Source organism: Phoxinus phoxinus, assembly GCF_949152265.1.
Source record: "Phoxinus phoxinus genome assembly, chromosome: 6".
Lineage (NCBI taxonomy): Eukaryota > Metazoa > Chordata > Actinopteri > Cypriniformes > Leuciscidae > Phoxinus > Phoxinus phoxinus.
In genome coordinates this window covers 2,182,525-2,200,024 of record NC_136881.1, presented here as the reverse complement: position 1 = coordinate 2,200,024, position 17,500 = coordinate 2,182,525, and the positions used below count along the sequence as shown (strand labels likewise).

Below are 17,500 nucleotides of genomic sequence, written 5' to 3'. Positions count from 1 at the left end.
AGCGTTTGTCCTCTTTTTATAGTTTCAACTAGTGTGTGTTCAGAATGGAAGTAACTGTACATCCTATACTCTTAAAAATAGTATGTGGAAAAGTGTGTATAAAAAGTGTGTGTAATATATATATATATAGAAACTCGAAACATTAGAATATGGTGCAAAACTTAATTTATACATTTTTTCATTCATTTTTTCAGTAATTCAACTTAAAAGGCGAAACTAATATATTATATAGACTCATTACATGCAAAGTGAGATATTTCAAGCCTTTATTTGTTATAATTGTGATGATTATGTCTTACAGATTATGAAAACCCCAAATTCAAAATTAGAATATTGTGAACAGGTTTTCATAATCTGTAAGCCATAATCATCAAAATTATAACAAATAAAGGCTTGAAATATCTCACTTTGCAAGTTTGCATGTAATGAGTCTATAAAGTATATTAGTTTCACCTGTATATTGCAATTTTATTTAGGACCACTGCATTTTTTTAATAGACAAATTTGCGTTTTTAAATTTAATTTTGCATTTCCTCTTCATTCTGTATTGTTGTATTTAAATCATAGGGATACAATTAAATTCAGTATTACAAGATTACCATTATGTATAAGTAATTAACTTTAAAAAAAATATCATTATGCAATATATATATATATATATATATATATATATATTTTTTTTTTGGATTATTTTTTATTTTGGGTTGAAATATGACCCAAGGCATGTAGTATATTATCCAGGTATATAATGCACACAGTATGCAGCTGCTGGAATATCATTTGTACAGTTGTACATCTGAAAATTGTCTTATTATTTTTATTTTTTTCAGTCAGTCAGTCAGTCAGTCCTGAAGACTCTTCAGAATCACATTTAGTCTGTCTATGGGAGATGGATTCATATTTTTATGCTCTGACAGGTTTTTCACTTCAAATGGAGGTTGGTAAAGGTGAGAGAATCAGATCTGGGTCTGTGTCACACTTTCCTGTGCAAAGCTTTTCTCAGTGTACGGGCGGTTGCCAGGGTGTTGCTATCCAGTTTCTAAGGTATTCTGTTTTCATGACTGTGGTTGGGTGTTACTGAATGCCCACATTCAAGTCTATCATAATCTGATCTCAAAGTCTATGGAGTTTTTTTTTTTTATGTTTTATCTTCCGACAGATGAATATCTTCTCTAAATTCAGTCTAAATCTTACAAAGACCGAATATAAAGAATAATATTACAATACATTTGTTTTATTAAAGAGCTAAATATGTTCATATGAGCCAAATTACAATAGGATTATTGGGCACATCTCAAAATGAAATGTTTTGTTTTACAAAAAGTGATAAAAAATAACCGTATTTTTACCGTATTTTCCGGACTATAAGTCGCTATTTAGAAATTTATTTCACAAAATCCAAGACCAATAATAGACATTTAATCTGGAAAGGCAAGTTATTCAGCTGCACAATAGCACACAGAACAACAGCTGAAGGTGTCCGGTGTGTTAGCGTAACACATTAACAGTTATTCAGCTGCACATTAGCATAAAGAACATATACCTGGGAGGCTGAATAGGCTAAATTAACATTAGCCAGCGAGTCCAACAAGTTACCGGTAAGCAAGTTCACCAAGCTCCCGATCTCATTCCTCAACACTTAAAGGGGTCATGACATGAGAAACCAAATTTGCCTTGATCTTTTGGTATATAAGAGGTCTTTGTGTCATTAAAACGTCCTGCAAGTTTCATAGCTTAAGACGTCCTCCCCATTATAAACGAATAATTTATTTAATCAAGCTCTAAATACAGCTCGTTCTGGATCCATGGTAAGAAGTGACGTACCAGCGTTTGCATAATACCGCCTCCCCAGCACAAGACAACTACGCTTTAAGTGCAAGACAACTACGCTCATTTCGTATCATTGTCGCGCCCGCGCGCCGCGCGCCTCACAAGTGTTCAGTCGACGGACAGCGAGTGGGTCTGTGTACAGGGAAATTACGATGCCGCAGATGTGCTGTTCCTGGCTGTGGACAAACAGCATCTTTGAATACGCTGCGAAAGATCCAGTGGATGCACTTTATTTTTTTGCGGACGTCCCTGTCCATTTGAAGGATGACTGTTTTGAGATCAAATCCCAATATGATGCTGGCTTTGCCAGAAAACTGTTGCTCAAAGATAAGTCCGTGCCGAATATTCTGGGCTCAACAACGACGACGCAAACTGTGAGTAATGTATTTAAAACTTTAAACTACTTTTTAAATACGCTGAATCCGCATATGTTCTGGCTGGGGGCGTTAATAATTGATGCATAGGCACTGACGTTAGCCAATCATAACAGTGGGCGTTAACACTGAACTCTTAAAGGGGAAACACCCCCAAAACAGACTGTGTGAATCAGAGGATGAGAAACAGGGAAAAGGTCATAAATCACTACATTTTAAACGTTTTTTGTAAAAAAAACTATAGTAATACTATAATTGCACCTAAGGGAACATAATAATAAAAAATAAAAAAAACCATGTCATGACCCCTTTAATCCTTTGAGTTCTTCCTCGGTGTCGCTTCTGGACAACTCCGCTAACTAGAGCGCCCTCTTGCGGCTGTAGACGGTAATGCTTTCTCTTGGTTTACTCAGTCAGTATGAATTCATTTGAATATATAAGTCGCACCTGACTGTAAGTTGCTGGACCAGCCAAACAATGAAAAAAAGTGCGACTTATAGTCCGGAAAATAGCTATATTTATAAACAATTTTGAGGTGCGTCCCAATTCGCGTACTATTCTACGCAGTTTTGTAGGATAAATAATGTGATTAGTGTATTCTGTTGTGACCTTGAACACTGAACCCTCATAAGTCTGTTTTTCTGTCCATATATATGAATCTGCTCTCAGAATTGAGTTTGGAAAATTACAAAGAATATAATTGTTTTTCAGTGTTCTTGTATCAGATGTTCACAAAAAATCCATGAAAGAAGGTTTTCTCTTCCTCTCCAGAAGATCCGTTTCCATTACAGTGCGACATTAAGTGAACATGACACTCCAACAGCTCAAGGTTACAGTAATGACTTTGACAGATCCGTAATTGAATTCACAAAGACTTGCACTGTGCTTTTTGATAGAATTATCAAACGAGGTATTGTAGAAAAAACTCCTACATCCTTTCGAATCTTGATTATTAAAATATTCATCCTTCACAGAAGCAGACATAATGATATATCCATCCATAACCTATTTGATATTTTAACTGTGGTAGTTGTAATTAAGGTTCACATTTTTTCTATTATTACTTCTTATTATTATTATTTCTTACATTATACATCTTACTGCTTAGCAGATATTTTCTACACCGAAATATAATGTATGTAACACACTGACGGTAATGTATGCTGTAGTACAGTCTTCTGTTCTGCACATCAAATGATATTCATAAAGGACAGTAAATGATAACGACTCGTGCTGTACAGAGGAGCGAGCTCTTTGAAGATCGCATATGAACAGATTCATGAAGTGCATGTTTTTCGATGCATTAAGTGAACAGTGATTATTCTGAAAGACTCAAAAACATCGAAAATACATTTTTTCATATAGCGATGTCTTTGAAGTTTTGAACATTATGAAGAATAGCATTTTCAAAACTTAATGAGAATGTTAGCAAATGTTCTTAGAAGATATTATTTTTGTTAGCTGGGTGTCTAGAGTTCATGAAGTCATCCATGCATATACTGTACTTAACTTATTTTTGCGTTTGCATGGCCACATTTTTCCCTTCAGTTTCATATCAACTCAGTTTCCATCCTGACTCTCATGAAACATCATAAATTCATCATAAGTAATGGTGCTCTGTATGGGAAGGCCTTCAGTGCCCTGGATTCAAGTTTAATGTTAATATTTTGCTAAGGTTATTATCTGATACAATTCATAGATTGTGCTAGACTGTTTTTATCAGTACTTTTCAGTATTGATTTGAAATATAATATGTATAAATATGTATACAACTGTTTTCTCACTGAGCTCGTTGCAATGCATTATGGGATTACACTTTACAAATGGGATGTGGATATGGGATACAAAAGGGATTGCAAAATACAAAATATTTTAAATATTTGTATTACAAAATAAGTTATCTTAGAGGCCTCGCATTAGGAGAAAATCACTTTCTGTCCTTTTCTCAGTAAAAATACCAGAGCATCCTTTAAAAAAAATAACACAAAATTTTGATTAAAAGACTGTTTAAAACAAGACAAAAAAGGGGGTAAGAAAAATAAACATAATTCTCTGCAAACAAGTCTTATGGCCTTGGCATTTCGTTACACAATTCTCGTGTGTATTTACCACATTCTGTAAACAAACTCCCACATACAGTAATTAATATGAGAATGAAACCAGTTGTGTTTTAACCCTTATATTATTTTGAGATGTCAGAAATACTGTTTAACGTGTAGTTTTCTGACTTGTTCCTCATTTAGGGTTATGATGAACATGCCTGCAAAATATTGACACACTGAAATTGATACAATTAAGCAGAAAACACACAGAAAAAATGCTTTTCCACACTTCTTCTGATAAATAAATAAAAGTTATTAAGAAAAATACTGGAAAGTAGTAACAATACTGTTGATAATATTCAGAATTTGTGAAAGTTGTTATATACAGTTTTTAAAAAATCACATGTTCTCATATTGATTCACATTTATTTGTAATGTTTGGAGAAGTTTTTTTTCTTTTTTGTTATTTTTGGTGAAATACATTTCGGGTCAATTTGACCCACTCCGTACTAATCACACTGCAAAAAAAAATGCTTTTTTCAAATATCTACAAATTATTAAATCACAAAGCATTTACTAGATGAGTAACATTACATAAGATGTTGTGTCTTGTTTTCTGGGGAAATGTATCAAAATTAAGTTTTATTTTATTTTATTTTTTTATTTAGATGGGACAGTGCATATTAATGAACGTACAATCAAAATCGACGTAAATACGCCGGATTTAGCACAATGCTAGTTTCCATCCGTAGTCCCAGACATTAAAAAAAAAATCACAAACAACATACATAACAACTAATAAACATAAAGCTACAAAACATTAAGAGTACCTATCGTAAATGCCTGTGCATAGACATCCCATGCTTATTACTGTATAAAAATATAAATAAATCTACTTGTTACTGTATAAAAATATAAATAAATCTACCTATCGAAATCTACCTTTTTACCTAATGTTCACATTTTTTATTATTATTCAGCCATCTTTTTAGCTGTTTCTTAAATTATACAAAGCCTCTGATTTCCGTGGTCATACTGTTCCAATTTGTGCAGCCTTTAATAGAGAGGACATTTTGTGCAAACGTAGACTTTCTAAAAAGTACTTCACAGTCCGTCCCGAGTAATTGACCTCGTACTAGTTGCACTATTTCTCTTTTTAATAAAGTGAGTTGTTGCTTTAGAAAAAGCTAAATTATCTGCCAATGGGGTAAGAACAATTATCTTAATTCAAACATAAACACGATTATTATGAATATTCACCTATCCCATAATTGGCAGATAATTGTGCTTGTTTTAAGCAAAAATTCACTTAATCTATTTTTTTTCTCTCAAAAAACAAGACTTCTATCTTTTGTCATTTTACTCATCTAGTAAATGCATCTTGATTGGAAACAAGATAAATGTACTAAGTAAAAAAAAAATTTTTTTGCTGTGAATTTTAATATTTTACTAGATTAAATTATATATTGTACAATCAATATCCAAAGCATTATGAGCAGCAAGAATAAGAACAGAGAGGAGCAGCAGTTTGAGACTGACATTGAGTGAAATCACACTGTCTTGACATTTTTATAAGCCAAGCCCGTCTGTGTAAAGCTCTGCAAGAAACAATAGACTGGAGAGAGTATTAGTTGTGTCCTCCTCAATAACAGCGTGTTTGTTCCTCCTCTGCCCGAACAAAGGCCACGGTGCAGGAAGAGGACATGAAAGACAGCCGTCGGATGGCTCCTGTCTTTGAGTGCTGGGTCAGGACAACACGAACCGCTTCGGGTCAGACACAAAGATGCTTTTCAAGTGAGGGAGATGAGCCTATCAGGTGAACACTGACTTGCACTACAGGAGTGACTATATAAAAGGCACCAAGCATAAAAATAGTTTCCATTTCTCTGCAAAAATCATGAACTATATGCATAAACTACATTTCTACATTTACGGAAGAAAACATAATATGTGCCTGTGCAAACCCACCACCATGATGCTAATACTGTACTCATTTGTTTTGAGTGTGTTGCTATATGGTTGCTAGGGTGCTACTAAGTGTTTTTAAGTAGTTGCTTATTAGCAGAAGTCAACATAGCCCACCTGCATGTTTCTATGATATTCTGGTGTTGCTATGCATTTGCTAAGGTGTTCTAAGTGGTTGCTAGGGTGTTACTAAGTGTTTTTTTTAAGTAGTTGCTTATTAGCAGAAGTCAACATAGCCCACCTGCATGTTTCTATGATATTCTGGTGTTGCTATGCATTTGCTAAGGTGTTCTAAGTGGTTGCTAGGGTGTTACTAAGTGTTTTTTTTAAGTAGTTGCTTATTAGCAGAAGTCAAAATAGCCCACCTGCATGTTTCTATGATATTTTGGCGTTGCTATGCAGTTGTTAAGGTGTTCTAAGTGGTTGCTAGGGTGTGTTTTTTTAAGTAGTGGTTGCTAGGGTGTTACTAAGTTTTTTTTAAAGTAGCTGCTTACTAGCCCAAGTCAAAATAGCCCACCTGCATGTGTCTATGATATTTTGGCGTTCCTATGCAGTTGCTAAGATGTTCTAAGTGGTTGCTAGGGTGTTACTAAGTGTTTTTTTTAAAGTAGCTGCTTACTAGCCCAAGTCAAAATAGCCCACCGGCATGTTTCTATGATATTTTGGCGTTGCTATACAGTTGCTAAGCTGTTCTAAGTGGTTGCTAGGGTGCTACTAAGTTTTTTTATTTGAAGTAGCTGCTTAATAGCCCAAGTCAAAATAGCCCACCTGCTTGTTTCAAATGTGTTCTGACGGGTAACTAGGGTGTTACGGTTTATTAAAAAAAAAAAATTTAAGTAGTTGTTTTCTGGCCTAAGTCAAAATGGACCACCTGCATATTCTGGGGTGGCGTTGCTATGTGGTTGACAGGTGTTGTTTGGTCTTGATGTGGCCCAAGACTCTCTTTTTAAAGTAAGTTTAAGTGAAGCTTAACACTTTGTGAAAGGGGTTTGATCAAATCTATATAAGCAATAGTAATAATAGCTACACTTGCTTTGGCAAACACAACTAATTGCGGTTGTACCTTTTTATCACTTGATCTCCTGCTGTTAGTTCAAAAACAAACTTTATTCACATAATGTGAGCTGACGTTGAGCTCTGATTGACTCCATCATTCATATTCAGACACACAAACGCTGCTGATGAAGAGATCTCATCAGCCATGAGAGATGCTTCACTGTCACCGACAGAAGAACACAGTCAGTCAGGAGGTGGAGACTCTTCAAGTCTTGTTCAAATCATAAACATATGAAAGTAAATCATCAAGTATGAGCAACGGTAAAACTCACAGCAAAAAACAACAACAAAACAAAACACCAAAAACGACAAAGACCCCCAATCATGATATAAAATATGTATATAGGCTAATAATTGTCTAAAATATTATTTGCTAAATATTTAGTTTCTATCAAGTTGTATTATTTAGACTCATTATAGTACTGTACTGTTGATGTATTTATTTATTTACGCATTTACGTAAAATCACTAAAAGCCTTCCTTCCGCTGAAAAAAAATAGTGCCTGACCGTAAACAGCAACAGAAGTTACAAACATTATTTCGCCACTAGATGGCGGCAAAGACTGTGTTTATGAGTGAGTCAGTCAGTAGAGAAGACTTTTACATTGAAAGGACTCAAACTAGTGATCACGGAGAAGGAAGACACAACTGACAGATGACTATGGGCACGGGGGAAACTCTTAAATGTTAAAAGGACAAGATATCGCAGCGGACATTCAAACTGATTTTTTATTATTATGAATATTTAGAACTGACCTGAAGGAAAATGCTATATTTACTGTAAATGCAGGTACACTTGCTTACTCTCCCAATACTCTACTATAGCTTCAGTGAACAATATCGATGAGATCAAACATGTGTTTGCGTTGCTAAGAGCGGTTGCTAGGGGTGTTGTGTAGTGATACATAGAACCGTTGGGTGAAGCGGTCATAGCTGTGTTTCATCGTGAATAAAACACAGCTATTGGCCAATCAGAATCAAGGAATGGAACTAACCGTTTTATAAAATACTTTACATTGTATCGACATTTAAATATAGAATCAACACAGAAACAAAATATGTGTGAAATTAGATGCTAGTAACATTTTCGCGGATATTCTGTATCATAACAAGCAAAGCGTCTCAACTGAAAAAATGCTACGCTGCCAAAACGCTCTCAAGCGCCCACAGCTCGGCGTTTTCAGCATGCTTGGTGGACACACGGCCTTAATCTAATCTCACACACTATTAGGATGGATAGTAATGAAATGTCGGCCTGAAAACGCCTCATTTAGACTATTTATGGTCGCCTAGAAACTCGACACATTAATATAATACAGTTCTTGTGCTGTGTGTGTGTGTGTGTGTGTGTGTGTGTGTGTGTGTGTGTGTGTGTGTGTGTGTGTGTTATAAATCAAAGCCGCCCACTTAAACAAGTCAACAATTTCAAGTCAAGTCCAGACATTTATTGCGTATTATATCAGGAAAGAGCCTTTACATCATCATCTCCATCCGTAGTGTTTGTCCAGAGATTAATCTGTCGTCTTCTGATAACATCAAGGCTTCGCATCAATAGCGTTCCTCCGTCTCTCAAACGGATCCACATGAGACGTGTAAATACGGTTCGTTAGGCAAACCTGAGGCCGTCAGCACAGGAAGGTCATGATGTCGACGGTGTGACATTACACATCTCTGCAATAATTTGAGCACTTAAGAAAATAAGACGCACAATTAGCCGCTCTGCAGCGTCAGATCTGTTACCAATATCATCGGCCGCTAGCCGTTAGTATTCGTCTTCAAGAGAAAACTCAATCACACACTCCTGCACCGCAAATGAATCAAAGGTGACACCGCTTGACATCATTATCCCGGTGGAAGATCATGTGAGGAGAAGATCTCGAGCTCGGATGCCGTCGTCTAATCACCGGCGCTCGGGTTTGAAGGCGTCGCTTTATGTCCCGAGTGAAAGATTGCATCACATTGTTTGGATAGAAAAGGTTTGGGGAAATAAATTAGAACAGCCGACACATTTTTCCTCAGGTTTGCTCTAAAAATAAAGGTACTTTAATGCATCTTAAGTTCACAGATATTGAGTTTACCTGCTATTAAACACCACAGACGAACCTCTGGATAGTCATTGTTCGGTTTTACATCAGCTTTTGTTTGATTGTCTATCTGTCCCTATAAACTAGACTTAAAAATAGGGGTGATTGTGCAGTCATGCCCAAACTTTGAAAAAGGTTTTTTTTTCAATGACTTTTAATATATCTTGAATAATTTTTTTTTTTTTTTTTTTATTGTTTGCTTTCTTGGCCTTGTAAAGCTCTTTGGTCAACACCAGTTGTTTTTTAAACGTGCTATACAAATAAAATCTCTAGTTTACATATTTGGTGACTGATTTCAAAATAAATTACAGAGGAGCCGTAATTGATCAATTTGCAACAAGAATATGTTCACACTCCTAAGGCGTGTTCAGACCTTTATTTTGAAATAGTGATGAACATGAAAAATCATGAAAGAATGGTAGAAACCTCAGTTTGTTTTCATGCCAAGAGTTCAAAAGATAGCATCCATTCAATTATTTCAGAAAAAAAGCTCTGAAAATGTTTTAAATATAAAGAAAACAATAATAGATTCAGCATTAGTGATGTGGCAGCGAGCTATAATGCACATTCGTGATCTTTTGTGTTTCTTAGAGGTTGAATTCATTTCAAAATCTGCCAAACTTCCAATACTACTTCTGAATAGGATGTCTACTTCATAAATTGTATGAAAATTGTAAAAATAATGGTTCAGACTCAAACAACATATGGAAATGGAGGCGCCCTTATATGGGCAGTGATGTCCACTAGTGGAGAAGTGTGGTACTGCGCCCGAACTAAATCTCACTGAACGCTGATTTTTTGAGATATCAACCTGAAATTTGTAACACAACTTAGATTTTTTTTTTGCATGTTTAGAGTCCTCCAGGTTTTGAAAATATATATTTAATATAAAATATGAATAATAAACAATGAACAACAATTTAACATCGTACATTTTGATAAAAAAAAAAATCTGTTTAACTTTCTTAATATATTTCACTTCCACAAAAATCTGCCAAATGTCTTCTTTAAAACAAGACCAATCTTACATCTATATTCCAATGCATTCTTGAATTACAACCATTAAAGTTCGGAATGTGCATTTTCATGTCTATTAAAAAAAAGGGGGGTGCCGCTTAAGGGGTTAAATTAATTAGTATTAAAAGTATTCTGCGTGCACCCAGAGCCTCCTTGTACACTTCATCATCGTAACACAAACATAACAAGAATGAGATTAACACTGACCTTCTTAGCGGCAGCCAATCAGATTGCAGCTGGTGATTTTCACTAGGGTTTTCATCATATAAGCCAGAATCAAGCTTCACATGGAAATAGCATCATTGTTTGTCTTGCAATATACAATAGCTTATAAACCGAGAGATGCAATCAATCCTGTAAGATTTCACATCACTCGCGCGGGTTCTCTCGCCTCTAAGAAATAATCGTAGGCTGAGGTGCTTTGACCCAGTTGGATGGCGGAGTGCAATTTTGGTGAAAAAGCCCCGTTGATAACAGTGTCATTTCAGCGTCCTGCTGTGTGACGGTCATCTTTATGTCCTGCTCCTCTCCTGTTGGGTTCCTGGCACCTGTTACACTGATACAAAAGAACTCAATTTAGTTTTATTTTGTATAGCGCATTTCACAGAACATACTGTTCCAGAGCAGCGTCACAATGAATATTACCTGTGAGAGACTTTCCAGTGAAATGTACAGGAGCTGATGCTTTTCCAATCATGAGAGAGATGCAAAACATTTGATTAAATGTTAAATGTTATGATGATTCAGCAGTAGTCTGAGAAAACCCAACCGTGCGTGTTTTGGCTGATGTGAGCTTATTTATCATAGACAAGAACGCTGTTTATTAAAGCTGAAGTCATTTAAACAGCGTTACCTGCATTGCACACTGATGGATGTCCAATGCATTTCTTTCATGTAGACTACTTGTGAGTTTGACTTAGTTTTTTTAGTTCTTGTAAAGGACTGACAACTTTGAATGTGCCACTTTGCAGTATATATAACATTATTATAGGTCACTAAACAATGCATTCAACACTCACCATATTAGCCCTGTTCTGTCAACACTGCATTGGCTGCCTATTAAACATCGTATGAATTTTAAAATATTGCTGATTACTTACAAAGCACTAAATGGTTTAGCTCCGCAGTACTTGAGCGAGCTCTTAACGCATTATAGTCCTTCACGTCTACTGCGATCTCAAAATTCCGGCCAGTTAATAATACCTAGAATATCAAAATCGACTGCTGGCGGTAGATCCTTTTCCTATTTAGCACCAAAACTTTGGAACCACTTCTATAACTTAATGTTAGGCTGCATAGATTAGGTCAGCCGGAACTTGTTCCACGGCGGATTGCTATTATAACGACGGATTGCTATTATAACGGCGGATTGCTATTATAACGGCGGATTGCTATTATAACGGCGGATTGCTATTATAACGGCGGATTGCTATTATAACGGCGGATTGCTATTATAACGGCGGATTGCTATTATAACGGCGGATTGCTATTATAACGGCGGATTGCTATTATAACGGCGGATTGCTATTATAACGGCGGATTGCTATTATAACGGTGGATTGCTATTATAACGGCGGATCGCTATTATAACGGCGGATTGCTATTATAACGGCGGATTGCTATTATAACGGCGGATTGCTATTATAACGGCGGATTGCTATTATAACGGCGGATTGCTATTATAACGGCGGATCGCTATTATAACGGCGGATTGCTATTATAACGGCGGATCGCTATTATAACGGCGGATTGCTATTATAACGGCGGATCGCTATTATAACGGCGGATCGCTATTATAACGGCGGATTGCTATTATAACGGCGGATTGCTATTATAACGGCGGATCGCTATTATAATGGCGGATTGTTATTATAACGGCGGATCGCTATTATAACGGCGGATCGCTATTATAACGGCGGATTGCTATTATAACGGCGGATCGCTATTATAACGGCGGATCGCTATTATAACGGCGGATTGCTATTATAACGGCGGATTGCTATTATAACGGCGGATTGCTATTATAACGGCGGATTGCTATTATAACGGCGGATCGCTATTATAACGGCGGATTGCTATTATAACGGCGGGTTTGCCAGCGCACGCCAGGAGCGGTTCACACCCGAGGAGACCGACGCTCTCGTCAAGGCCGTAAAACACAGAGAAGTGACATTGTATGAGGATGATGGAGAAACACACATTAGCTTCGGTTAAACAGGCGTATAATAATTTGGGTAAATGTGTAATCTAGATCTATGCCTATTTTTTCACATCTTCACGGACACAACAATGATTTCCCTCGTGTGTTCATATTTTTCCTTGTAATAATGTATGATTTCAAAAAATGAAAACTGCTGCGTCTGTTTAGATTAGAGAATCAAAGTGTGTGTGTGTGTGTCACACGCTACATAATGGCCAAGCATGCGCCCTTAAAATAGCATATGACTAACGCGTGGCGCCGCTGTCTTTAGACTGGGTTTCTCCTGGTCAGTGGCGGAGTTGTTTTCTGAAACTGCAGAATATCACCAGGGAACGTTTGCGCCGGAACACACTCCTCTTTTCACTGAACCGGCCCCCCGACCGCAAGTTCATTCCCTAATTTACCGACGTGCGTCTGTGGAGGGAAGAGTCCGCTGTGCGCGGGTGCAGAATAGGAATGATACATGCATCGGTGCACAAAGTCAATTGCGCTGGGTGCACGATAGGGCCCTATATGTACAAAAACAAAACAAACAAACTCATATTACATGAAAAGTGCAATTGCACAAACCAGCATTGGATAATACAGTGTACTTTAGAAGTCAGAGTTAACAATACATTGCAATCAATAATAGCCACAGATATACGCAAGACGACGGTGTTTTTAACTCACAGGTAAATGGGGAATTATCATATTTCAAAGAGCATTATGCAACATTTTGTGAAACGCAATACATCCGTGCATTTTCTATTCACAGAGTTTGTGTAAAATATTGGGTTATCCAGACAAAGCAAACGCCGCTCTCCAGCTGCGAGAGGGAAGTGTGGCTCTTTTTATTTGTTTTTCATTTGCAGATTTTTCTCCACTGAACTTTGGTGTGCTTTGAGGTGTAAATGCAGCGGTTAAATCATCTGAAGTATATGCTGCTATCATTTGTAATTGGATGTTGTCAGAATAAGTCATTTGAAAGCTCCTCGCACGGCCGCCTGTGCCGCTGTACTTTCAACTCTGGGATGAAGAATTGTTTTGTTTTCCTTATTCCAGCTGCCTACATCTTTATTGTGCAAACACTTGACACATTTGCATAAGAAGCCTTGCGTATCACGACTGTATGAAATATTAATGGATTTGTCCAGAGGAAGAAAAAAAAATCTAAACTTTCTTCTGCATATTTGGAAAAATCTCAAAGCGTTAGACAAACATGAACTTTGCAATATGACGCATCTCTTCTGAGACATTTGTGAGATTACAGGTTTAATCTCATTTGTGATTTTAAGACACTCTATTTTGTGGGCTTTGCATCACTTTTCATTTCAAGTCAATTTAAATTGATTTGCTTGCGAGTTTAGCATTATTTCGGTTTGGGGGATACTTTAATAATATATTCTGTGTCTCTGGTTAGGTTTACATTTATTCATAAATCATTTATTTATCCCGGTGACTCGAGCCACGAACATTATAACCGAAAAATAACAGAGAACCTGAATAAATAAAACACAAACTGCAGTCGGCCTGGAGATGCAGAGAGAAAATCTGCAAAAAGCACAAGCAATTAACTAAGACTGTGCGAGGCGATTAACTATCAGGGACGAGCTTGTCCTGACCGCAAGCCAAGCATTACATCTGCTCACCATCATTGCTGTGCATGTTCTCATAGCATCGACATGCAGAAAGTTGATTCTGTTCTCAGATTCTGATACACGGTTTGATGCTGATTCACGCTTACACAACATCACTGAGATCCAGCTCTGAATGTAGATGAGGACCTTTAGTTTGTTGTCATTCGTGTCTCGTGTTCCTCCACTCATCTGTCATCATGGACACAGTCTCTCTCTCTCTCTCTCTCTCTCTCTCTCTCTCTCTCTCTCTCTCTCTCTCTCTCTCTCTCTCTCTCTCTCTCTCTCTCTCTCTCTCTCTCTCTCTCTCTCTCTGTCACACACACACACCTGTCATCATGGACTCTCTCTCTCTCTTTCTCTATCTCTCTCTCTCTCTCTCTCTCTCTCTCTCTCTGTCACACACACACCTGTCATCATGGACTCTCTCTCACTCTCTCTCTCTCTCTCTCTCTCTCTCTCTCTCTCTCTCTCTCTCTCTCTCTCTCTCTCTCTGTCACACACACACACCTGTCATCATGGACTCTCTCTCTCTTTCTCTATCTCTCTCTCACACACACACACACACACCTGTCATCATGGACACTGACACAATCATCACAGCTGTGTGTCATTTAGCTCATCTTCTCTGTGTGTTTCAGTTCCTGCCTGTGTTCTGTTCATTGTCTGGTATCGTCTATGTTTAAGCAACACTAAAGAAGATTTTTTTACCTTAAAATTATGTTTACAAAATCGTATCAGCGGTTCATCAAGTCGTAACAGTGTAAACAGCACTTCTGCCTTCGCTTTGCGGTCCTCTATCGGCTTTAACCACACTACCACACACACACACACACACACACACACACACACACACACACACACACACACACACACACACACACACACACACACACACACACACACACACACACACACACACACACACACACACACACACACACACAACAACAACAAACCGACCCCTAAAACTACCCATCACACACACATAGAAAGACTATAAGTCGCTCTTTTTTTCAATGTTTGACTGGTCCTGTGACTTATAGTCAGGTGCGACTTATATACTAAAATTAATTCATACCAACTGAGAAGTCAGAAAACATTACTGTCTACAGCCGTGAGAGGGTGGTCTGGTTAGCGGAGTTGTTCAGAAGCGACACAGAGGAAGAACTCAATGGATTCAGTGTTGTGTGATGAGACCGGTAACTTGTTGGACTCGCTGGCTAATGTTAATTTCCTCCCAGGTATATGTTCTTTATGCTAATGTGTCGCTGAATAACTGTTAATGTGTTACGCTAACACACCGGACACTATTCAGCTGTTGTTCTGTGTGCTGTTGTTGTGGAGCTGAATAACTTTCCTTTCTAATGAGACTTAAGAAAACTACAAATTTGACTTGCTTTACGTCAAGCGTTACAATAGTCATTATTTAGTTTTGATCTCACAATACATCATACTTTCATGAAGTCATGTAAAATACTCTACCTTGTCTGTGGACATTGTTCATTCCAAAGCCGGCGCTGGATAAACAGAGAGCGTGCGTGCGACGGTAGGCTAAATTATTTACGACAGCGGTAATGGACAATTCAGCTTCCAACCTGTAGGGGGACCGCAGAGGAAAAGTGCTTTAGTGTTGCTTTAATTAAGTGTGTGTGTGTGTGTGTGTTGCTTCCCGTTGTATTGTTAATAAAACTTTGTGTTGGATTATATTCGTCAGCAACCACCCGTTGTGACAGATTCATCATATTTCCATGAATTGTACATTATACTGAACAAACTGTATATTCTGTCCACTTACACTAACCCGACCCAACACAGAACACTTCCTGCATTTAGATACATTCAGACACTTTTTACACTCAAATAAATGCTGGGTTGTTTCATTGGGTCAAATATGGACAAACCCAGCCGTTGGGTTAAATTTCTAAATGACATTTTTAACCCAACGTTTGGGTTTGTCCATATTTGACCCAAAATTGGGTTGAAACAACCCAGCATTTTTTAGAGTGCACATTTTCGAAAAACTTCACTTATGATTCATCCTCATGGGGCCCCAAAACATTTTTTTATGTCAGATATTGGCATCTTTGAAACACCTTAAACGCTGAAACATCCGAATCCGGGTTTGTAATGAGAGGTGTTCTGCTTCTGTCACTGCTCAGAAGATCTATGCTCTTTAAAAGCTCAGAAAAAAAAAAAAAACAGCCGCCAGGAGAAAATATTTTTCTGACATTCAGTAAGTCAGTTCACATTGAGATTTTCAACATTTGATTACAGATTTTGCCAAAAGTGACAAATTTGACCTTTTCAACGTCTCAGTTGGTTCTGCAAGTCATCACTCAGATCATTTGGTCCTGCTACAGTTTTTTCTTCCTGCTTTTCCAGAGAAATGCGTCTCCGAGATCTCAACCCTGTCTCAAAAGGGTTCTGTTGGACAACAAATTCTTCCAACAAAATACTGGAAAAAAAATATTTCTATTAACATGTATAATGAGCCTTATTTTGACAGACTTTCCTCAGAGTGCAAGATGCTAGACTTTAGCAAATCATCTAGGAAAAACAATTAAGATATTAAGTGATTAGAGGATAACACTTTACTTGAAGGGGTGTGCATAAGACTGACATGACATTATGAAGAATCATGACATGACACATCATGAATATGAAGGAGGTTGTATGCATGTTTATGACAACTGTCATTAAGTGTCATTCGCTCAATTATGACATTTGTAATGACAACTTGACATAAACCAATACATCATAACCTGTCAGTGTCTTTGTTATGACAACTTGACATTACCAAGAGAACATAACCTGTCATAAACATGACATAGCAGATTAGTTATCATACTTACGAAACTACTTAGCTTTATGGATTGAATTTGTCATTAAAATGACATTTGTTGAGGTCAAGAAAAACATTTATGACACAGTTATAATGTCCTCTTGACAGCCGATGTCAAAACCACCCATAAAGCTTAAGTGGTTTCTTAAGTTTGATAATTAATCTGATATGTCATGTTTATGACATATTTATGACAATTTATGTTGTCTTGGTATTGTCAAGTTGTTATGACACTAACAGGTTATGATGTATTGGTTTATGTCAAGATGTCATAAAGACATCTCAAACAATGTCATATTTGCATTATTATTATTAAATGTCATAATTGAGTGAATGACACTTAATGACAGTTGTCATAAACATGCATTAAACCTCCTTCATATTCATGTGTCATCATGATTATGAAGGTGTCATGTCAGTCTTATGCACACCGCTTCAAGTAAAGTGTTACCGATTTGATGAATAATTTTC

The 17,500-nt window shown here is 37.1% G+C and overlaps 1 long non-coding RNA gene across 1 annotated transcript in view; it reads left to right on the top strand.

The window, feature by feature from the left end:
- The window catches only part of LOC307000129, a 45,435-nt gene that overhangs the window by 25,178 nt on the left and 2,757 nt on the right, over positions 1 to 17,500 (top strand). The window contains exon 3 of the long non-coding RNA XR_013797989.1: positions 5,929 to 6,062. This is a non-coding gene — a long non-coding RNA (uncharacterized lncRNA). The remainder of the gene's footprint in view (positions 1 to 5,928; positions 6,063 to 17,500) is intronic.